The sequence below is a fragment of the Ascaphus truei genome, chromosome 3, assembly GCF_040206685.1.
Source record: "Ascaphus truei isolate aAscTru1 chromosome 3, aAscTru1.hap1, whole genome shotgun sequence".
NCBI lineage: Eukaryota > Metazoa > Chordata > Amphibia > Anura > Ascaphidae > Ascaphus > Ascaphus truei.
In genome coordinates this window covers 412,589,302-412,614,400 of record NC_134485.1, presented here as the reverse complement: position 1 = coordinate 412,614,400, position 25,099 = coordinate 412,589,302, and the positions used below count along the sequence as shown (strand labels likewise).

Sequence of the window (25,099 nt, the reverse complement as noted above, 5' to 3'; positions counted from 1 at the left end):
CGGAAAAGGCTGTGTAATGCAGCCGGCATAAGCTTATAGGGGTTCATGTTCAAATGAATACGAAGTAAAGCGACTCATTGTGCGTGATCATTTTGCATGTCATTACCCAGAATCCCTGGCTGCAGTGGAGATAATGGGGAAAGCAGGGTTGTAGACCTGTGTGAGAGGTGAATGTGCTCACAAGGTGGTATTTGTATTTGCGGTACACTACATTGCGGGAATTGTTGTCCCTCCTTTTTTTTTTTTTTTTTGTTAACTCACCATAAATTACTGTGTCTTGCACCCATAAACCTACATGTTTTCCCTATATTGTCTTTTTTTGTGGGGGGTAGGGTTAATATATATATATATATATATATATATATATATATATATATATATATATATATATATATATATATATATATATATATATATATATATATATATATGCAAATATAGCTGTATGCTCATCTGCATGTCTTAGGCAGGTCTGCAACCCCACCTTTCCCCATTATCACCCAGCATACATCACTTCCACTGCAGCAAGGGATTCTGGGAAATGACATGCAAATGAGCACACAGTGTCACTTTTTGCCTCAATAACCATTTTTAACATGGTTCCCTATAGGCTTAAGCTTGCTGCATGGTCACAGCTTTGAGCACAGCCAGGGATAGATATATATATATATATAAAAAAAAATATTTTATTTTTTTGCCTAAAAGGCCATAATACTGTACATTTGTCCAAGTCTACATTGTGATGCCTCTTTTTGGACCAACGTGAGAATAAGTGGCTGGCTTTGCAAACTCTCACGGTTCAGTTCCATATTGGACCAAAGTGAAGTAATGATGTGTAATAGTTAAACCTTGGCTTCTTTTAAATAGGAAATCAAGACCGTTGTATGAAAAGTATTTTAGCATCATTTTTCATTTACACTGGAGATTCGGAGTGAGGGTGATTTTGTTAATTATATTTGCTTTATAAAACACAATTGTAAAAACGGATTGATTCACATCGCGGGCCTGGGACACCCCAGGTAACATTCCTTAGAAACAAACCATCCGTTATCTTGTTTAAACCTGCAGGTTCCTTATCACTACGATTAGCTCAGTTTGGCCCATGATACCTTAATTTGTTAGATGTCCCACTGCTCTGGCAGCAAAAAGGTTAACCCTTTTCAATGCCAAGGGCGTCTGTACCCCTGAGTGAGGTTTTTTTTTTGTTAGTGATGTTCAAGCCACAATAACATTATTCTACTGTAAATATAAACCTGGAGAAATCGAATAAGCAAAGAGAGAGGCGATAAGATACTTTTAACCTTGTGTTTAGGATATAGGGGGTAAAAAACTATACACTCGTCCATACTGCACCTCTATAAAAACGCCCAACAAGCACTTTTTAGGCGCTGAAGAAATGTCCCAGATGATTTAAAGTGGTTCAAATATTTTTGTGTAAATGTTCAGAGATTTCAATAAAATAATCAATATCCAACTTCTCAACTCCGTGGAGGTCTTTGTTGCTGCTCCGTTTCTGAGTAGCCCGCCCATCAAAAGAAACAAAGCCTAAGAAAGAAAAGCAGGAATCCTTCATGGTTTGGAAGCTTCAAAAATGGTTTATCCAAATGTGAACAAGTAATCCAAACAACTCCACAAACTTTTCAGTTTCAAAGCCGCATATAATATACATCTTGCTTCTTTGCCGGCGTCCTCCACTCCGACTTCTGCTTCTCGTGGGAGCTATCGGATGTCACCATCCCCCCCCCCCCAGGCTTCTGTAGAGAAACTTCAGGTTGTTTGGACCCCTGGGGATGAGGAGCAGTTGATATGATGGTGTATACATCTGCAACATGCTGGGTTAGCAGAACAGCTGGTGTGAAAGTTTGGGAGTTGTTTGATTACTTCTTCAGAGTTGGATAAAACCTTTTTTTAAGCTTACTACACCATGGAGAATTTCTTCTTTTCTTTCTTGTGCTTTGTTCTTTTTCACACGATTGGTGTGTTTCTGTTTTTTTTTTTTAGCAGAACATGTAGATCAGGGGTGTGAAACTGGGGGGGCGGTGAGATTTTTTTTTTGTGGGGGGTGGCGGTTACAGAGGCCCCACGCTCTTCTCCAAGTCATTTAAATTAAATGCCTTGGGGGGGGGGCGTGTTAGGCCTCTGTAACTCATTTCCCTTGATTCAGATGGCTTTGTGTGATGCGTCGCCATGGCAAAGCGGCATCATGTGACATGACCTGCAGTGCCATTTGACGCTTGATACAAGTTGATGGGGGGCGCAGGACAAAAAGTTTGCGCACCCCTGATGTAGATTATAAATCCATCCATGGTTTGATGTCTTTTCCCACATACTACAGAAATGTTAGTGCAAATGCTAAAATAAAATGCATTAAAAAAACTGAATAAAGGGAATTGTGTAAATCCTTGTACAAGGACCGTGTTCATATATCTTCACACTTATAATGCTATGTAGGACCTTCCCATGGGTTCCGCCCCCGGCAGCAGTCCTTACATTTCCAGGACCTGAGAAACCGCCCCTGCGTTGGTGCCACTGTCCCAGAGTTGCAGCCATAGAGATTTTAAAAGCTGCAGAAGAAACGCACCAAGGAATTCTGGGATTTCACAGAGTGAATTCCGGACCCAATATCTAAAGCGCTGGTGGGCTACATGTTGTACATTTAGCCCTTGATCCTCAAAAGTTTGTGTGTGTGTCCAAAACTAAGATGGGAGAATGACATTAGGAAATGTGTTGGTGTAACTTTGATGGTTTAGGCCTGGAAGATCATTGGGGACGCCTTCATCCAGCAGTGGATCGACAAGGGCTGAAGATGTAAATATGTGATTATGATGGGTATGGGTGTTTTTGCCTTTCTCTCCCTGGTGCACAGGCAGCCACATTAGCCTTATGTAGGAGCTTATCCCTATCTTCTCCTGCCAGCTGCTTTTATCCTGGGTGCGGATTAATACTGTTCTGTTCCTCTTCTTACACTGGGAACAAGTGATTAGCACAGGAGAGTTGCGGGGGGAAGTACAGCATTTAATACCAGTGCCTTGTTTTGAAACAGATGAATGGGAAGATGCTTTGGCTGCGGCAGTAACGTCCCAGCTCCCTCTGTACTGGGGACATTGGGAGAGGTGGCCCCTGGGATGGTCGGCAGGTGAAGCTCTCACGGGCTACATTTGGTTCCCTGCCTGTTGCCCCTCTATGATCTAAAGACTGATGTCCACAGTGTGACTTTTAGGTCAGTAACTGTTACGTCATGTACCATTAAAGGTCTCTTTCTCATGGATAAGAACAATTCAGGTGTCTTTTTCATGTTGGTTCATTGAAAGATCCAATAACCTACAAGGAAACCTTTTCCGTGACCAGTACACTTACTAGATATCTTCAAATTTGCTATTCACTAGCAATGTTTCTTTAATAAACCCATGTCTGAAAGCATAGTCTATATACATACTGTACCTACATAGTAAAGGCAATTACAGTCTGTATCAATTTTCATCACTACTTTGACATTGGAAACACTGATAAAAGGGGATGAAGTTAAAGGATACGGTTTGGCACGTTCTCAAAATGCATCTTAAGACTTTGTTGAACAATAGTTGTGAGTGTTATTGATGAAATCTTCAGTAGAGCAGAGAATACTAAGGTCTTTGTCTCCAGTAATGGAATGATCCAAGCAGCTGCATGAACTCCTTTTGGCCTTATAATGGTGACAAAGGGTAAGGCCACGCATTGGGAGGGCTTCCGGTGTAGTAATGCAATAGTGCAGGGGTGGGCAACGCCAGTCCTCAATGGCCACCGACAGGTCAGATTTTAAGGCTGGCCCTGCTTCCGCACAGGTGGCTCTGTCCTTACAACCTGACCTGTTGGTGGCCCTCGAGGACTGGAGTTGGCCACTCCTGCAATAGGCCCGGAAACCTGTAGAACCTGCACTCGCCCACAAATGTATCCGTTAGAACGTCTACGTGCCAGGTCCAGTACCAACATCGAAATGGTACAGTCACAATACATAAATCCAAAATTGGACCCACACTCTACTTCAAAGGAAAGAAAATGGAAAGATTGGAAAAAAAGGAGGTTGGGGGGGGAATCCCTTTAATGCTGTTCAAATTCTTAAAGTTGTAATACTGGCACAAAAAACAGAAGGGAAGCGGTTAGTCACACACTGCTATACTGTATATCGGGGGTTTGAAAACTGGGGGCGCAAGAGTTTCTGGGGTAGGGGGCGGTTACAGTGGACCCTCTTTCCCGAAGGCATTTGAATGTTGGGGGATCGCGCGAGGCCTCTGTAACATCACTTAACTTTCCAGCAACGCATCACCATAGCAACCCGGCGTCAACTGACGCCGCGGGGGGTCATGTGACGTAGCAACGTGATGTCACATGACCCCCGCGGGACATCATTTGACGCCGGGGAGAGCAGGCAGGGGGGCACAGGAAGAAGAGTTTACGCACCCCTGCTGTACATCATAATCATTTCACCAATGTTTCTGGCCCCTTGGCCACTTTCAAGCTTCTCGAGGGCCAGAAACGCTGGTGAAATGATTGACGTTCAGTATAGCAGTGTGACACTAACTGCTTCCCTTCTATCTTTTTTGTTGTTGTTTTTTTTGAGTATTACAACTTGAAGAATTTAGACAGTATAAAAGGGAGATTTTTTTTTCCCCAATGTATCTTTACATTTCTTTCCTTTGAAGTGCAGGTCCAACTTTTTGGATTTTTTTTGTAACGCGATAGGGCACTGCTCACCTTAGCTGTGACTCATTAATAGATTTATACCTCTTTGGTATTGGGATATGTTGCAGGGTACATGCAACTACACACGTGGGTTTCTTGACAAGGCTTATTTATTTAGCCTTAAAAGATATACAGCACACAAAACAAAAATAGCTTTTCATCAGCAAACAAAAGAAAGAATGGCTTTTTCTTCAGCAAACCAAACAAAACAGTTTCTCTTTAGCAGACAGTCTATATATAAGGTAGCTACCCTTTTTCTATGCAGGGGACAGACAGTTCACAATTCAACTACTTTGCTAATCGGACCTTGTATCAGTAATCTCTTCAGCAGCTTACTCCTCTCTCCTCAACAGCCAGCCCCCATGTGTCTACAGCCTGGGGTTTTAACACACCTTGATTAGGCAGCTGGGTTCCAACTAATTGTCCTGAGGTTCCCAGCTGAAGTTAACCTAGTCAGTGCTGCACTGCAGACTAGACATAGGTTTTCCAGGCATATAGCTGGTGGCTTTTATTTACCCTGTCACAGGATATCTGTGATTATACTTCATGTTTGTGAGAAATTAAAAAATAAAATTAAAGACAAAGCCCCCCCCCCCCCCCCCCAATAGGCAGGTTTTAAGGATATCCCTGCTTCAGCACAGCCACTGATTGAGCTACTTGTGCTGAATCAGGTATATCCTGAAAACCTGACCTGTTGCGGGGGGGGGGGGGGGGTCTTGAGGACTGGAGTTGAGAACCCCTGCATTAACCCCTTACTATTCTGGAAGGACAATATGGCCGCCGCGCTTGGAATTGCACATAAATCAACAAATCTGGTCACTGGGGTCCCCATTAGAAAGCCATGACCTCCCCACAGACCTTTCAAAGGTAAAAAAATATATCATTTAATTTTGGGGAATTTGTTGCTAAACATTTCCTTTCACAGCCGCCGTCTTGTCCGAGCTTGGTAGCGGCAATTCTGCTATTTGAAATAGGGGTTATTTCATTTTAAAGAGGAAATCGTGCAATTCCACCTGTGTTTGAAGTGAAACCAATACATCGAACCTGTGCTCCTCACTTTATGGAGTATGCTGCTGGGTAAAACAGAATTGGCCTTTACATTTATGGGAAACAAATACACAAACCCAGCGCTCCTCCCAAATGGGCTTGCAATTTATTAGTGGAATAGTACTTTTTGATCCTAAGTCTTCATACAAAGCAGTAATTTACAGAAAGTATACCGTTTCAACAGCACCTCAGTTGAGGTATACCGAATCACTAAAGAAATGAGGGTGTGGTGCAAGCAGGGCCGCTTTATACATTAGGCCGACTAGGCACAGTTCCTGGGGCCTACGAACCTTTTAGGGCCTACAATATTTCACTTGAAAAAATACCTCAACAAAAAAAAATCACAAAATAAGAGAAAACAGCAAATTTTAATTTAAAATGCCTTCGAAGTATCGATACCTTTAAATATCGAAACAAAAGTATCGATGCCAAATATCGCTAGTATCGGAAGAAACAAGCAAACAATGAAATTAGCATAAAAGTGAGTAAAAATATCAGACACACAGGCCTCTAGAAATAAGTGCCCAGGGCCTACGAAGGTCTTAAAACAGCCCTGGGTGCAAGGGAACGAAGAGGAACCCTAATTCCCTCTAAAGTTACAATAAAGAACACGGGGAGTTCCCAGCACTCAAAGATTATAGCTGTAAACGACACTGGGTGATATGCCAAAAAGAAAATGTTTTCACTGTACTGATTGTACACTATAAATAAAAGATAATACAAACGTAGCAAACAATTGCAACTGACAATGATTGTGGTATAATAAAGTAACCCATCAAGTATATCCACATATGGCGTCAAATCAGCACACTGAGTGTAACGGGAGAAAAAAAGGTACATGGGGAAGGGAGATAAGGGGGAAAGGATGAGGGGATAAGGAAAAAACGGGAATAAGGGGGGGGCAACGTTTCGGGGCTCCTAGCCCTTTCTGGCCCATTCCCAAAGATCACAATGATCCAGGTACTTCCCTTACCCCTGTAAAAACAGGAATAAAAACAATAACCAATAAAAGCAATAACCAGGCTGAAATAATGATGAGGAAAGTAGCAAAACATACTAAGAATAATTCTCTCAATTGGGTATAATGAAACAAACGACAGCACAGGTACCTAACAAAAGTTAGTAACAACACTACCATCCCAGAAGTGGACATTCCCGAGTAGCACAGCCGAGTTCTATGACTAATGTTCACACTGTGTAAAGTTGTATCAAACAGAGTAACCGATCAGAGAAATCAAACCAGCAGAGGTTGAGTGTCTCCAGGACGTCTGCAATCCACAGCGCGCGTGCCGGTTTCAGTCCGCATTGATGTGACGTCATCAGGGGGCGGACACCTCCGCGGCATCCATCAATTGGACAGCAACGTCAGCTGGTACCTATACTGAGTCAATGCATCATCTGAATTGTGTATGTCAGGGGTAGGCAACCTGCGGTTCCCGAGCTCTTTCAGCACCTACATGCGGCTCTCCTCACTGTGCTGCTCTTGGCAGCGGGGGGCCCAGCCGGCGCTGGTTGGGCCTCGTGTTGCCGCACAGGATCTTCGCAGCTGCTGGCCTTCCTCCTACACTGTCCCACGCTGTGGTTCTCTGATGCCGGCGCACACCGGAAGTGCATGCCGGGCGGCAACAAGAGGCCCGACCAGCACCGGCCAGGCCCCCCGACAGCCACGAGCAGCACAGTAAAGCCGCGTTTATAGTGCCGGCGATGCGATCGATGACGTCAGCTGTCGCCACTAGCGCAAGTTAAACTTTAGTTTTAAGCTACGTCGCTGGCTACAAGGCCAGTGACGTCACGAAGGGGGCGGGCAGCACTCTGATTGGTTTACAGACCGTCACATGTGGCGACTGTCTCTAAAAAAAATCAAATTTATCCAGCTTCAACATTTTTGGTCGCACCGTCGCGCTTACGATGGAGTAAATGGATTTGTTTTGGAGTGACGTCGCCAGACACTATAAGCGCGGCCTAAGGGAGAGAGGCAGCAGCTGGGGAGTAGCAACCCAGAACAGTGAGGATGAGGCCTTTGCTTAACCGATCACACGACCCGGCCGGCATGCGTCAAAATAAAACAATCTGGTGCGCCGTCGCGAGCTCCAAGTCCTACTTCATAGACGTACAGTCTTTTGTTCTCAGCGCGCGCCGTTGCGCTAAGTATGGACGCGGCCCAAGTCTTTCCGTGTCTGGCAGGCCACCACCCGCCTACTGCTGTGATGAATCCTATAACGAAATACATATTAGTATTAACCCCCTTTTTTTTATTTTTTTATTATTATTAATTAATTACTGTTATGATAATTTTGTTAAAGAACATAAAAACAGTAACATCATAACAATTAAAGACAAACCTAGGTTGGGTGGGCAGGAATCCTCACTCTCCGGCAGACCGCGTGGAAAGAGGCCCGCCGCCCAGCGCACCTCATACATATAACCTCCCATCCTTATTACATCACTAGCTCCTCCCCCCCAGGCTTTACGCCGTAGCTGCTGGCGTGGAGGAAAAGGAGGCAATGTGGAAAGTATGGCAGAGTGGGGGGGGGGGGAGGGAAGAGGGGAAGCACGCACCCGCCCGTCATGGGGCCCCTGCCTTAGTGCAGGGGGCCGACTGTACTTGCTGTTGTAAAAATGCCTTTTGGTAATTCTAAAGACCGAGACAAATGAGCATGTGCAGTATACAAATGATCAAGGAAAAATACATGACCCTTGAACAGAAACAAATGTTGCTGCTGAATTTTGCAGAGCTGGTCATTTGTTTTCTTTGAAGTGTGTTTTTTTTTTTTCTTTCTTTCTTTTTTCCAGTCAACAATAATTAAGCAGTCGCGCTGCCAACAAAGACAACAATTCGACAAATTAGTTTCCCTAGAAAGATTCAATCATCTCAGGAGTGTGCGTGTGTATTCTGGTGGTAGTTCTGAAATATTTCAGTGTCACATTCTTACAAATGGCGTTGTGTGCATGTGTGTGCGCTTGCGCTGTTACTAGCTCAGAACAGGGCTGTGATGAGGTGTGTGTGTGTGTGTGTGTTTATTTGCCCTGTTACCGGTTCAGAGTAGGGCTGTGATGAGGTGTGTGTGTGTGTGTGTTTGCCCTAGTACCGGTTCAGAGCAGGGCTGCGATGAGGTGTGTGTGTGTGTTTGCCCTAGTACCGGTTCAGAGCAGGGCTGTGATGAGGTGTGTGTGTGTGTTTGCCCTAGTACCGGTTCAGAGTAGGGCTGTGATGAGGTGTGTGTGTGTGTTTGCCCTAGTACCGGTTCAGAGCACGGCTGTGATGAGGTGTGTGTGTGCGTTTGCCCTGGAACCGGTTCAGAGCAGGGCTGCTATGAGGTGTGTTTGTTTGTGTGTGTGTGTGTGTGTGTGTGTGTGTGTGTTTGCCCTAGTACCGGTTCAGAGCAGGGCTGTGATGAGCCACATACAGTATGCTGAAAGCTCCTCAGAATACTTTGTCTTTTTTTTTCCTTCCAGCTCCAGTGTTTCCTTTAAACGCTAATAGGCAAAAACGTCAATTGTTGGCCAACTATATCTGGAAAATGTAATATCTGTCAACCCACAAAATCCTCTGGGAAATGTAATGAGCTTCACGCAACCATTATCCAGCATAAAGTACAGTAATCTCTATTATAACTTGTGGCTTATTTAAAGAAGCTCTTCCACATAGCTGATCTCATTATTTTTTTCATTCTGATCACTATATTGAACTTTCACCCACAATCACAAACTTCTCACTTAAACCAATTTCACTATTTTAAATATTTTTATTGTTTTTGTTCTTAGAAACTTCCATGTGTTTACCACCTGTCCTGCAGTTGGGTCTCTGTGCTGTGGATAAGTTTACCATACAAGATGGAACCTTATTCACTAAATAGTAATAGATCAGTGAAAAGCTTTGGATTTGGTTACAGTTCTAACACTTTAATAAGCGTTCTTGATGGATCTTTTAGTGAGTGCAGAGCTGTTGAAACATCACTGATCTCTTCTGTGTAGAGTCTGCAGCATCTATTGTTGGTTCATTGAAAAGGTATCAGTGCAACACACCCGTGCTACAACTTTATACTACACCATGAAAAACCTTCGCTTTTCATGGTGGCATTTACCATGAATTGCAAATGTAGAAATATATGCATAGTGATCAATTTTGTCCCAATCTTTCACACACACACCGCGCATCGTTTAACTTGCAGATGCCATGGCTCTGTGTGGAAGGCTATCTGCAGGTGTTGCTTTGAGTTACTTGCTCAGGTGCTAACAAGACGTTGTGGTTTTGTAGAATTTACCCCCTGGCATTAAATGAGTGCTTGGAAGTCCCTGAGTTACCTGAATTACCTGCATAACCTGGATGTTTACACGTTTGTTAAGCATTACGGCTATTACGAAACTTACCCAGAACCTGAATTGCGTGTTTCCAAACAAAGTACTTTTTTTTCCCCTCGATCGTTTTACAAGAGGGAGATGACTATATTTGGGACAGCTATTCTTTATATATTCCATATATGGTCTACATCAGTGTTTCCCAACTCCAGTCCTCAGGGAACCCCAACAATTCAGGTCTTATGGATATCCCTGCTCCAGCACAGGTGGTCAGTCACAATGACTGAGCCGCTGATTGACCCACCTGTGCTGGAGCAGGGATATCCTTAAGACCCGACCTGTTGGGGTTCCCTGGGGACTGGAGTTGGGAAACACTGATCTACATGGTTTCTTTTGGTATTTGTCATGGAACAAGAACTACATTTCTGACTCACCCCCTCTCTCACTTGCAGCTTCTGCCTGTCAGATGTTATTCCCAGCTGCATGGAGTTTGCACACACATACTGTGCCTGTTTAACATGCAACATTATTGCTACATGTTGTAGTTCCCTCAGACATTCTGTGAGTTGCCATAGCAGCCCCAGCCTTTCTCTCCAGAATGGGCTAGTCTGTCCCCCCTTCTGTTTGTTTTAAGATAGTCTGTCCCAAGACTATTCCTTTACCCACACTGCCCCTCACTTCCTTTTCCACCCTGGAGACAGTGAGTACAAGACCCTTCTCTGTCCATCCCCCATGGTGAGGCCATCTCTTTTTACCGGTTCCTAACTAATAATCACCACTACATACCATCCACAAGTATCTGTGTTCTGCTGCTTTTCCCAATAAAGTGGAGGAAATATTACAGGGCTTGGAGTGATTTAAAAGGGAACTGTGTTAATGCTATCGGGAGCCATTCACACATCAAACGTGACCCTGGCTTCAGAAAAGTATTGCTGTCGTTTTTATTATCTCATCTTTTTGTTAGAGGAGCGGTCCATTCACATTTTTAAGCCATAAAAGTCTGTTATTATAAAACAGTATTTGGACTTCTCCGTTACCTTCTTTTCCTGACCGTTTTGGAAAAATGTTCTTAGCGGACGGCTGGGGAAGAGGCAGAGGATTTAGTTTTTTTTCTTGCAACAGCCGCGTCACGTGAGCGGTTCAGCCAATGAGGGCGCACCGCTCCTGGCCACGCCTCCAAGCCTCCCCTGCTCTCTCCCTGATATAATCAAGATGCTGCTCAGCGGCAGCGCTGGGCAATGTCACAGAATAGCGCTGCCGCCTTGCAGCACTTGGGTATAATCTCAGCCTTAACCTTGTTCTTGCTGGCCCTTACCTGTGGGACTCCTTCACAATCAGTATACGCCAAGCATCTCCAGTCCACTGGCATTATTGCCCATTGCATAAACCGCTTTAGGATTTCTTAAGATTAGGGAAACTGCCGTTCCTTTTTAATGGCAATGCAGCCGATGCCAACATGTATTTTTTTTAAATATATTTATTCATACGCCAGGCACCGCTTCCAAGACATGTTTAACTAGCTGAGAGACCCGGCGTTGCCCGGGATGTGAACCGTGAATAAGTAGGTGTAAATGTTGTATTGTAATGTGTATTGCAAACTTCTAATTTGATGTGAATGTTATGTAATATTTGTCCAAAGTGTGTTTGTAAACCAACAACAGTAGAAAGGGTGAATTGGCTCCAATTGTTGTGTTGTGTTTTTTGGGTACAGCGTCCAGGTGTGGAGGTGTTCAAGGCATCAGGCGGTGGTTTGTGAAAGGGTTGTAAATGGGTTAAGTGCGACAGTTTTGAGGGGTGTTTTGTGGTTGTTGTGTGTGTATTTTAATGTGGTGTGTGTGGGTGTGTGTTTGAGTGTTTTGGTAATGTTGGTTGTGTGTGTGGCTGAATAGTGTGTGTATGTGTTGTTGTGGTGTGTGTGATTGTTGCTTGTGTGTGGGGTGGTTGGATGAGTGTGGGGTGGGTGGGTGAGTGTGGGGTGGTTGAGTGTGGTTGGTGTAGTGTTTGTGTGTGTGGGTGAGTGTTGTGTGTCTGTGATGAATGTTTGTGCCCCAAATGACAGATACGGGGCAATTATCATTGTGTTCCTAATTGATTGTATTGAAACGAACAGGGGACTGGCTGTGTGAGGTGTGTTGTGAGCGGAGGGGGTGTGTTGGTTTGCATGTTTGTGGGGTGTGTTTGCGTTGTACGGAAGGGGGGGTGGTGTTTGAGGTGCAAGGGGAGGTGGGGCATACACGTGTCAATCTGCCTTGTCTTGAGTGTAGTGTGTGTAGCACCACGGTGAAGTTGAGGTGTGTTTCCAGCGGAGAGGGTGTTGTGGAGGTAGGGGTGTGTTGAATTGTTGTTGTGTGTGGTGTAGTGTTTTGGGGTGGGCGGGGGGGTCCATAGTAGTGTTTTGGGGGGGCGGGCGGGGGGGTCCACGGGAGTATTTTGGGGGGGGCGGACGGGGGGGTCCACAGGAGTGTTTGGGGGGGGGGGTCCATGGGAGTGTTTTGGGGGGGGGCGGGCGGGGGGTCCACGGGAGTGTTTTGGGGGGGCGACCGGGATCCAGGAGGGCTTGCGGCGTAGTGTGGTGGTTGCGCTCCACGTGCGTGGTTGTGATGCGGGTCCTCCGGAAGTAGGGGTTGCGCTCCATTTGTGCTGTGGGCCCTCCGTAGCTAGGGGTTGTGGCGTCCTCCGGGAGGTGTTGGAGTTTAAGCGGGCTAGGTGCGGCTTGGGCGGTTGTGGGCACGGGAGGGTTTTGGGGGGGGGGCGGATGTGGGCTACGTTTTGGGGTGGGGTTGGCCGGGATACAGGAGGGCTTGCGGCGTACGGGAGTGGTTGTGATGCGAGCTAGGGGAGGCTGTGTGTGTGGGGGGGTTGCGGGCTAGGGGAGGGTGTGTTGTGGCCTCCGGAGGGGGGGAGTGTGTTGCGTGATAGTGGAGGAGATGCGTGCGTTGTCCGGTGGCGATCAGGTTCTGTGGCGGTGCTTGTGAGTATCAGAGTGTGTGTATGTTTGCTTGGGGTGTGTGGTGTTTTGGCGGTGAGCATGTGTTCCGGCGTGGTTGTGTTGAGGTGAAGGGGAGGGGTGTTGACAGGGTAGGCAGGAGTGTGTGCGGGTGGTAGAGTGTCTGCGGTACCGGGAGAGGTCTGGTGTGCGCTCCATGAGCGTGCAGTGTGTGGAGGTGATCGTGCGCTGTTGTGCGAGGGTGGTGAGTGTTGCAGTGATGGCAAAAATATATATATATATAGGTAAGAGTCTGTACCTGATTGCGCAGTTCTTTTGGTGGTATCAGGCGGGGAGGGTTTTGTGGGTTGAGAGGTGAGAGCTGTGAAGCGTTCCCAGAGCAGTGAGGGTTAGGTGCTGTGAAGCGTTCCGAAATCTCCCAGAGCAGTGAGGGTTGGTGCTGTGAAGCGTTCCCAAAGCTCAGTGAGGGCTGGGAGAGTGTGGCAGTGGTGTCGGTGTGTTGGCCGCAGTCCAATGAGAGTTGTGCGAGGGCGGGCGTGGGGCCAAGGGAGCTATGTCATTGGCCGGAGTGACGGCCCAAAGGTCCAATGTGATTGCCCCTAGGGAAAGGACAGCCTTGCAAACACACATACGACGGTTTGAGAAATATATAGATAGATAGATAGATAGATAGATAGATAGATAGATAGATAGATAGATAGATAGATAGATACAGAGAAGTATTATACAAATAGGGGAAATATAACAAGCATAGGGCTGAAAGTCGCTCGGCTGTAATGTCACTGCCTTGCAAGTGGGTGAAATCAGTTTGAATCTCTGCTTCAGGCATCGAACTTGGATTGTAAGCTCTAGGGGACAGGGAGATATTGTGCCTGCACATTTCTGAGCACAGAGTCATATGTACATAATGTACATAAAGTAGTGTACTCATTCGCATAGATTTTAATATTTCTTTTTGTACGGGATTCCGCTGAGCTTCTCATTTCCCTCTCGTAAAGTTATGCTAATGAAACTTACAGTAAAAGAATCAGTCAACACTTTGTGCTCCCAAAGGAAACCCATTCACACTGCATTTTTCTACAGCCGTTTATTACCCAGACCCCCGCGGTTTCACATGCACAGCGTATTAGTTAGAAGCTGGAACATTACAAGCATATAACCCGTAACGTGACTCCACAGCCGGGTTCAAGTGAGAGACTGGACAGTGTATTTAGAAACGCCACTAACCCCTTTGCTTAGTTGGGCGTTGACGGGGTTAATGCACTACAGTTCAGTCATAAGAATAAAAGTTTCATTATATAATTATTTTGTTGCTGAATATAATTATTTATTTCTGTATTTCTGCCCTTCCTGATGAAGGACCCTGAGAGGTTTGAAAGCTTGTAACATATCAACTACTTGTTGGTCCAATAAAAGGTATAATATCCCTTACTCGCTCTCACTCCTTTGTTACTACATGGAAGAAAGGACCAACACGGTTACCCATCCTTCTTTGCTTGTTTAATTATACTGACTCATCACAGTAAGATGTGTGGTCTTTTTGGTGGCCTATCAATAAAACAACTGTAAACAATGTGTGTGTATACATACACACACACACACACACACACACTTGTGTATTATGTGTGTGTTTAAAATGGCCACATACACATACTTTATTGCCTAAGAAAGCAGGCCTTGTGCCTGGGAAAAAATAGTTTCAGAATAAAGCAAGATCACTAAAGGTGGTCAAGATACGTCTAATTATCTCAGTGTCTTAACTTGACCACCTCTAGTGATGACCTTGCTGGCGAAGGTAGACATAGTCTTCACCTTCTAGTTTTACATTATTTCATCTATATTCGCAGACTTGACACATTTGTTGAACATCACTTTGGTCTTTATGATATTCATACGGAGTCCCACATTCTTACTTGCTTCATGGAGTTCTACAATTTGGGTGCTGGAGGTCTTCTGGACTTAATGTCATCTGCAAATTTGTAGGTGTCTCAAATATTCACCATTGATTTCGATTCCTTTTTCTTCCCAATTTAAACATTTGGGGACATAGTGTCTACCTGGCGCACTCCCTTGCTGATCCTTATCTTGGTTGTATCATCATTTAATCTGTTTGATGGGGCATTCTCGTAAATGTTCTTTATAATATCAATGTACGCTTCTTCAACATTTTGTCTTCAAAGTACATCTAGGACCACTGAGGTGTAGACCGAGTCAAATGCTTTTTCATAATATACGTATCGTAAGCCGTGTGGTAGATCCTACTCATTACTACAAGGATTCTTTCTACTTCATTCCCATCTTTTTTCAAGATTTCAGTTGTAAGTCCATCTTCCCTGGGAGCCTTCCCATTCGTCATGGATTTTATTGCCTTTGCCACTTCTAATGGAAGAATGCATGGTACATCATTGGTTTCTTCTCTCTTATCCTCTTGCTAATGTCCTGTGTTATGTGTTCGTGTACAATTTCATATAGATGTCCTCAACTCTCTTTTTGATAAGTTCAGTCTTTTATTGTTGATCCATCGTCTTCCTTGAGTGCAATGGCTTCTTTCCAACCATAAGTCGCTGATTTATAGTCTTTAAGCTTTTGTTATCTTCTAACGTCTTCTTCCCCATATCACAGGTAAATTTTCTTACACCTTCAGTTATGTTTGCAGACAGTCCTGCACAGCTCTGCATAGCAATTATTATAATTATATACAGTATAATATCTCAGCTGTCGGACTAGGATGCCTCCCGTTCTGTCTTCAGTACTCTTACATCACGGGATCAGGGGGTCCGGCGACATATACTTGTATAAAGAGAAGAGCGTTGTCCTAAACATTAGTTGCCACGTGGCTGTCTGGCACTGCTGCATGTGACTGTTTTGTCCATCTCAAGAACTGCTCATGTTCAAGTCACAAGCAAAGAATTGGAGCGTGCCTCTGGAAAGGGGCGTGTGTCTGTGTACACAGGACATTGCATTGCTGACGACAAAGGGGGTTTTGCAAAGCAGATCTGGTAAGAGTGTGTGGTATAGGGATAACAAAGCAATGTTGACCATTTACTATACATAGTGACAGCGAGTGAGTCACTGTTTACATTGCTGTGGATACAACGTGGTTTTGTTTCCTCTTCAGGAAGGCCTTGAGAAAGGACTATAAAACAAATGAATGTAGGCTTGATAGTTTGTCACTACTGTACCCTGTATTGTAGAGCATTTTTGACACCTCACCCCATGACCTATTGTATCTTGTTCACAATGACTAAATTTAAGTTCAAATGTAAACATGGGGCTGTCTTTGAATGGTTTACTAGCTCTTTTCTTTTATCTAAATGAGCTTCTGCAAGCGCATGTAAAGGAGCACTTCCCTTTGCCCCCTCCCCCACATATATATATATATATATATATATATATATATCTATATATATATATATATATATATATATATATATATATAATGTGTGTATGTGTTACCAAACTGTAATAAGCCGTAATACATCTTAAGACCCATTCAGCTGAATTGGCTTTGAAGGTTCTCTGAGGCTTGTCACCATTTAGTAAATCTGGGCCTTCATCTTCTTATTTATGTGTCCACTCCCAGGATCATAAGACCGCATTCCTGGCTGCTTACCCTGCACAGTATTTGGACAGTTGCAGTATTAGGTAACGGAGTCTCCTCTCCCTTGTGTGTGATTCAAAATGACCACCAAACCCAAATCCTAGAAGTGCCCCAGCACTAAAAACGAAGTGTTTTTGGAACTTTTTTATTGATTTTTTTTGTTTTAGATGTTTGCTGCTCTGAACTTCAGTAAGTACAGGGCTTATTTTCTCAGGAACATTTATCTCCATTTTATGGTGGCAAGATTAATGCACCAGTCACTTCCAAAAACCCTTCTGGAAAGGAGCCCAGGAGAGCAAATGGCTTGTTTGTAGCCAATACGTGTTCCTGAGCTTCGCCTCACAAGCCATTGTGAATGCCGAAGCAATGTTGATGTTGTACAAGTGTCGGTCGCAGACTCAAACGGGCTTTAACCCTTTGAGCACCAATGCCTTGATGCCCCTCTAACAGCCAAAGGCTTAGGAGCTGGAACAAGGTGTGTATTTATTATTATTATTATTATTATTATTTTAATGAAGAGGGGTTCAGTGAGTGGGAAGAAGACTCCATGTAACAACCGTTCCATTCAAAGCAGGTGGTGGGATGGATACAAATTGAGCAGAAATTAATCTGCATTTGTAGACCTAGGAGTTTTGTTTTCTAAAGTCTCCCAGGTGCAAAACCAGGGGAGGAGGGGGAGAAACAGCACCAGATTTATCAAAGAAAATGAATCTCATTACAACCAAGAGGAGTTTTTCTTTTGATAGGCGGTATTATTTTTGCCTCCGTTTTGCAGCTTTGCTCATTATTAAGTAAACCCGCTGGTGTTGGATCCACCTAGATGGAATTTCAGGGGAATCTGCTTTTTACTCCTTCACTGGAAGACTTGCTCAATGCGCCCAAGAGCTTGCACTCTCTTTATCAGGCACCCAAAATGAGCAGATTTACCGAAGTATACGAGATGCTGGCCGGGGGTTTAGGGCTGTGCTCTCTCATACTCGTGATCAGCACAAGGCATAGTTGGGCCTATGTACTGAAATCCTATTTTTATTTGTGCGTAAAACTTTTAGTGCTAAGAAGTAGTAGAAACCTTCGGAAACTCTGCGTGTTCTGTATGAAGTCATGGTGGGATTTGTTGGGTTTTTCACACATCGTGTTTAGTTGAATATCCGATTGACTGCAATTTAAATTAGACCAGAATTGTGTTTTTTTTTCTTCTTTATAACCAGTGTTGGTAAATATAAATTAATACAGGCATACCCCGCATTAACGTACGCAATGGGACCGGAGCATGTATGTAAAGCGAAAATGTACTTAAAGTGAAGCACTCCCTTTTTCCCACTTATCGATGCATGTACTGTACTGCAATCTTTATATACGTGCTTAACTGATGTAAATAACGCATTTGTAACAGGCTCTATAGTCTCCCTGCTTGCGCACAGCTTCGGTACAGGTATTGCTGTTCAGGACGTGATGACAGGCGCATGCGTGAGCTGCCGATTGCCTATTGGGCGATATGTACTTACTCGCGAGTGTACTTAAAGTGAGTGTACTTAAAGCGGGGTATGCCTGTAGTCTGTAAAACTCGTATGTGCGTACCGCTCGCTATACTGTAATTGTTACGCGCTTTGAGTCCCAGTGGGAGAGAAGCGTTATATGAAATAGTTATTACTAGCTATACTGTGGAAAGAATACATTTTGTTAACCTATATCAGCGGTGCGCAAAATGGGGGGTGCGAGACTGACTGCGGGGGGTGGGGGGTGGCGCGGGGTGTACAGAGGCCCCGCGTGCTTCCCGAAGGCACTTAAATTAAGTGCCGGGGGAGTGGCAAGGCCTCTGTAAACCTCACTTACCTTGGCTCCGGCGGCTTCTTAGACACGTCACCATTGCCGCGAGGTCAATGTGAGATCATGACGCCGGAGCCGAGGCAAGAGGGAGGGGGCGCGGAGAGAGGGGTACTGCCGGCAGGTGGATGCAGGGAAAAAGTTTGCGCTCCCCTGGCCTATATAATGAAACGCCTGTGCTGCGTCACATACATTTTTGGTTGATATATTGCAACTTAATTCTGCGGCAACAGTATTAACGCACTGTTTAGGTTTTACGCCATGTTGAACATGGCGGGCGATTATAACGCGTTCCCCACATTTTGTGGTGCACAGATTACTTACCAGTAACATCTGTTGTCTAGCGCAGTACAATTGTGTGCGCCAAAATATTTCCCGAATGATGTTTGCCGTTTCACTATGTTTGCTGTTTAAAGCAGCAATACTACTTTCCAACTTTTTTCTTTTAATATGTAAACCGTGACAATTTATAATTCAACATTGGTACGTAAACTGGCAATCGTTTGCTGCTCCTGTTATAAATCTGTCAAAATCCTGATTGTGTGCCTTACATAATGACTGCTTCAGTCAGTGTGACTCAGCAGCTACAATGTATCCTGATTATTACAATTTACAGCTCAAACTGCTGGGAATATTGGCAACAAATTGTCACAAACAGGAAAGTGTTACACAGAGCTTGCACTCCTGGAGGTGGGTTTAAACCCTTCTATAGAAATCCAAAGGATGCGTTAAAACTCATTAAAAATGGCATTAAGAGTGGAATAAAAACAATAAAACGGTTGCGATTATCGAATACAACAAACCTGATTTCGTTAACAAAACAACAACAAAAAAACATGATTTAATGTGCTTTAATGTGCACATTGAGGAAACGCAAGTTAGTACATAACAACACACAAGCGCAATCTCATTTTAGGTATGTGCGTCCATTTTATGCCAAAAATCCCATTTGCGCTGCTGTGTGCTTAGGCCCCTCTGTGTTTCATTATTCCTACAGTTACTCACATGGGCAGCTCTTTTTTGTTTAAAGATATATAAAAAAATAAATTACTAGCTAATACAATAGATACATGTATCAATGTCTACAATGTCTTCGTTTAAAGATTATTGGTTCATGTTCTCCTACTACAGAATTCTGAGGGGAAAAGGAACTAAAACACAGCCAGCCAATTTTCTTTTCCTAAAGGTTCATCAAGCAATAGTATTTTTAGTGATAGTTCAGTATGACTTTGCTCAGGTGTTTCACCTAGATCCCTTTAGAGAATTAGGTGACCAATTATGGCTCTACAGATGGAGTATTATGACTTGTGCTTAATAAACAAGGTGTTTGCATGAAACTTGTTTTTATCGTCACATTTTCCTCCTTGTGCTCCCTTTGCCTCGTTTTAATTCACAGGCAAAAAACCCCCCAAAAAACACAGTAAAACATTAACCAAGTACAGTATGTTTTATAAGGGGAACCCGAATTCCTTCCTGGCTCCGGTGACCAGATTTCTCCCTGGATCAACCTCCTCCACATGCGTAGGCTTATTTGGTTAATCCCAGTATACGTTATAACTTTCCGCTTCTTCCCCAGCTTCCAGGTGTTGTAATTCCCTCTTCCCCGCCCGGGCGCTTTTCTATTCTTCATGGATATTATTGCCGGTGCTAGTTCTGAGAGGACGCACAGTACATCAGCGATGGCTTCCGCTGGCTCCTCCTCTGCCGCATTCTGCCCGGTGTTGTTTCATGTAGAAGGTCTCCACTCTCTTTATGATACGTGGAGATCAGGGAGAAGGAGCAGCTCAGTGAGTAAAGACACAGACTGGCACAGAGTTTGAAGCAGGGGTATCTGGTTGAATTCCCGGTGTCGGCTCTTTGTGACCTTGGGCAAGTCACTTTATCTCCCTGTGCCTCAGGCACCAAAAACATAGATTATAAACTGCAAAATGTCTCTGTAAAGCACTATGTACAACTAGCGGCGCTATACAAGAACCTGCTATTATTATTATTATTATTAGTGCACGGTCATGGTATTGTTGATCCATCATCTTGTGAACATACGTGCATGTGTCTACATACGTACATACATACATACATACATACATACATACATACCAACATACATACATACATACATACATACCAACATACATTCATGCATACCAACATACATACATACATACCTACATACATACCAACATACATACGGCCGGGGAAATACCATGAAGTCACGGACCAAAGTCACTAGTCGTCCACACATTATACCTGAATTGCTGACCTAAACTTAAATTAGGTTTTGTTTATTTTTCTCCCCGATAAATAGTGATAATATATCTAAATGAAAAGATCAGTATAGTTACAACTTGTCTCACAGCTAGTGCTACTTTGCTTCTTCCTGTGCATCTGGATTTTTTGAGTTCAGGCACTTGTGTAGGTACAAAGTGTGTCTGGAAGTATTTCTAGTTGTTTTGGCACTAAAGTCCCAACTACAGATGTCGTGACACTTGGGCTGCGTTTATAGTACTGGCTACGGCGACGGCGACGCTACCCGTGACGTCTCACGTCGCTGTAGCAAAAGTTGCACACTTGTGTACGATGTCGCTGGCGGCAAGGGGCTATGTGATTGGCTGCTGCCAGTCACGTGGTGCGTCTGTCTCTGGAAATCTCAAATTCTTTTGACTACCTCGATTTTGGTCGCTGTGACTTCATACGTCGCTGTCGCGCCCACTATGGTCGATCGCTACTGACTACATCTAGTTGCTTTGCGGCTGCAAGCCGTCGCCGTAGCCAGTACTATAAACGAAGCCATACTGTCCCCAGCGCTGCGGACGAGCAAGCAAAAGGTCAGCGGTGCAGGGGGACAGTGTCTGCCGGGATTGCACTGCAAGTGGTCCATGCTTCCCGGTGGGACTGCAGAAGAGAGAGGTTATTAGGTCATCTAGGCTGTCAATTTCCAATAAAGACCAACATATATCTTCAATCAGATTCATTTGACGAAAGCCTTTTTTACGGCTTGTTAATGCTGGCAAAAGAGACACCAATTTTAACAGAATTCCTAACAGAGGAAAACGATCGATTCTTGCTGCAGTTCCGGCCACCACATCTGTCAGTGCCAGTTCCTGTGCACACACACGTGACATTCATACCACTCTCTGCATGCAATGTGACTTAAACTCTGCTCATCTTCGTTGTTTTTTAATAGGTGCTTGTAATGCATCACATGTCGACTATTTTAGACACTCCAAATCCTTCTAAATGTTTCTGTTTGCCAAGTGAACGCATCAAAAACTTCTGAAACTTTTTGCAGATTATTAGTAGTGTAAGTATAGTATAAGTTAATGAACCCTTCATTCAGGATTTAATTCCATCCTCCAATATGATGTGCCTGCCTGCCTTGAACGTCTGCCGCCCGTGCTCCTACCAGATGTACTTCTTTAAACAGACGTTTCAATAGAGTTGCCATGAGGAATTCATTCATCCTTGGTCCAGCGCAGCCTTTCAGCTCTTCAAATATACTGTTTGTATCCTTTAATATGCTGTGCTGAAAGGCTGTGTAATACGGCCGGCATAAGCTTATAGGGGCCCATGTTAAAATGGACATAAAGCAAAAGGTGACACTGCTCATTTGCATGTAATGTCCCAGAATCCCTGGCTGCAGTGTAGCACTGTATGACAAGAGATAATGCGAAAAGACCGCGTTGCAGACAGAACCATGTGAATGTGCCCACAAGCGGTATTTTTGTTTACGCTACACAATACGGTGGAGGGTTTTTGTCACTTTGTACCCACATAACATATATTGTGTAGTTGTATCCTTTACATGGACAAATATAGTGTAAACTGAACATTAATGTACTCATTAGATGGGTGCAAATAAATGTCCCACCTTTCAATATATATCAAACAGTCCACGGTCCGGTTATTCTCTCAATTTATTCAGAGACAATAGAAAACATCTTTCACAGAATTTAGTTAGGGTGGAGAATCGGTAGCTTGCTTGTTGGTAAATGATTCTGAATTATATCAATCCAAATGCAATCTTTATACATTTTTTCTCAAACAGTCTAAACATAGCAATCACCTGTTTCTCTGTCAGCCCAAAATGTTCTTAGTTAATCATCAATCATTAGAACGCTTTCTTTCTTTCTTTAGCAATATTTACTGTGATTTAGACCCTTCTTTGTTCTGTCACTAAGTAACTATAGTTAATTATGTTCCTAAGCATTTAAGACCTATCTCTATTGTATTGTCTTTTACCAAATATTTAACTTAACTTTGATTACAAACTCAAGACCATATACTATTCAACTCAGCAGACATTAAACATACAAGGTTTAAAACGTGTATACACCTGGCTGTCTTCAGCTTATCTTTGCAGAGTCGGCTAATCATTTTTCAATATAATTTCTAATTTAATATTAAATTACTTATTATATTACTAGTTGTATGCTGAATATATGTGTATATAGACAATATAGCATAATTAATATTTAGGCTTGAAATCATCTTCATAAAGCGCTATTGCTTAATAAGTGTGGATGTGCTTACACTGGGAATCAATACAAAGTATAATAATTGTAAGTAATTTACATGAAGTGGGCAGAAATACCTCATGGGGGTTCTAAAAAACAAGCTGTGAATACATTTAAAAGCGGGTTTGTGCCGCCTGAGGAGGTCCTCTGATTTGATCAAAATCAGATACACATATCATGAAAACAAGTGACTATCCGGCGCCTCCGAAAATAATTAAAGTTCAGAACGTAAATAATTATAGTAAGTACAAAGACAATGTGAATTCAGCAGATATGAATAATCAAACGGTATAATATATCCTGACAAAAGCATTCTGGGTGGAAGGAGTCTCCAAGTTTAATTAATTACACACACACACACACACACACACACACACACACACACACACACACACACACACACACACACACACACACACACACACACACACACACACACACTTCAACCGATAGGTCTACTAAGGAAGTAATTCTATATGCAAGGTACTCCAAAAAAAACAAGTACATTTATCAGGCATCAGGACCAGAAAAGGGGAATAACAGAAAAAACAGTGTGATACAGTATAATATATGTGATGGTGGGTGAGAAAACAAAAAATGGGGTGGGGAACACACCAGGATGAGGACAGACGAACAAAAAAGACACACACAACAAACAGAGCAACCATTATCCTTATCATGTAGTCTTCCATGTATATCTGACTTCTGAGACTCTTGAGCACTGACAAAGTCCAAAAAAGTGCGGAGTGATCTCAAAACATAGCATATGTTCAATAAAAGTGTGTTATCAAAACAACAACTCTTCAAAGTCTTCAATATGCTGGAAACGCCTTTCTTATTACAGGCAACACGCCAAGTTCATTACCAACAAAGTTTACTACTACAGCTCTCATGGTACCCACTTTGCTTGTATGGAAGAATAATATTTTCACATTATTCCTATGCATAGAGCTATAACCAGGGTTTTGTTTTCCATAGCTATAAGAAGAGTCCTGCTTTCTGTTTTATTGTGTTATGGGTTAAGTGAAATTGTGTGTGTGCAGAATAAGTTTATCCCTCAGAACGTTCCTTAATGCTGAAACTGTAATTTCTTTATCTGGGCCCCTCGTCTTATCTATTAACCACCCTTGTAGAGTACCAGCTGTCGGCCTTGACAAAGATGAGGTAGCTTAGCACATGAGTTTTAGTTTTGCTTAAACTGCTGAAATATATTGCAAAATGTATAACCAAGTAACTGCAAGAAAAACAAGATAAAGAAAAGTAGGATGCCCGATGAAGTCATATGGGCAGACGTTGCAAAATTATGTATGCCCGCCCCTTCTTCTGATATAAGATAGCTTGCTTAGAGCCTACAGTGAAGTGCCTTTGTGTTAAGTCAGACAGCAATGTTTTGATTTGCATTAAATGCACTCTTGCAAGCAGCTGCTGCAATAAAGTTTTTTAACAGATTGTTTTTGCCTAAATAGAATAAGTGTGGGACTGAGTTTTTTTTCCCACAACACTTGCTAATCGCCTAACTCAGTGTTCTTTTTGCAGCTTTAGAAATTTCTCACTGAGGATTTTTGCAGGTTGTTGCTTCTGCTTTTTACTGCAATGGTTATAAAGTGTTTAAAAAATTTTTTTTTAAATAAAGTGATGAGTACACAATCAACAATCCACTATCAATAAATAGTACATCTTTAACAGACTGTGCAGCTTATGAGCGACAGAATGTTCCGTTCCCAGGTGCTTGACGATCTTATGACATTTTGTATACCAATACATTAGCGGCACTGATCATTGGGGCAGCCTCATCAGTACCAAGGCCTATAAGCCATTTCCTATACACATCTAAGCCTCATTTGTTTTGCTCATTGTCAATGCTATTGAGATAACTAGAAGTTGTGTTATTTTGAAGGGGATCTATTACTAAAAATTATTCATTTACTTGGTTGTTTTTGTTTTTTGGGAGTACCTTGCATACAGAATTACTTCCTTAGTAGACCTATCGGTTGAACCGTGTGTGTAATGAATTAAACTTAAATAGCCATGTTAATCCATTTGTGATAGTGCAGAATAAATGTCTTCAGTCTTCCAGTGTCTTCAAGCATCCCTTTCTCACCCCACCTCTTCTACATCTTTGTTTCCCCCCCTTTTTCTTCCTTATTT

The 25,099-nt window shown here is 43.2% G+C and overlaps 1 protein-coding gene across 1 annotated transcript in view; it reads left to right on the top strand.

Moving 5' to 3' along the window:
- The window catches only part of CAPN5 (calpain 5), a 143,349-nt gene that overhangs the window by 69,563 nt on the left and 48,687 nt on the right, over nt 1-25,099 (top strand). The gene's annotated exons all lie outside the window — the stretch shown is intronic.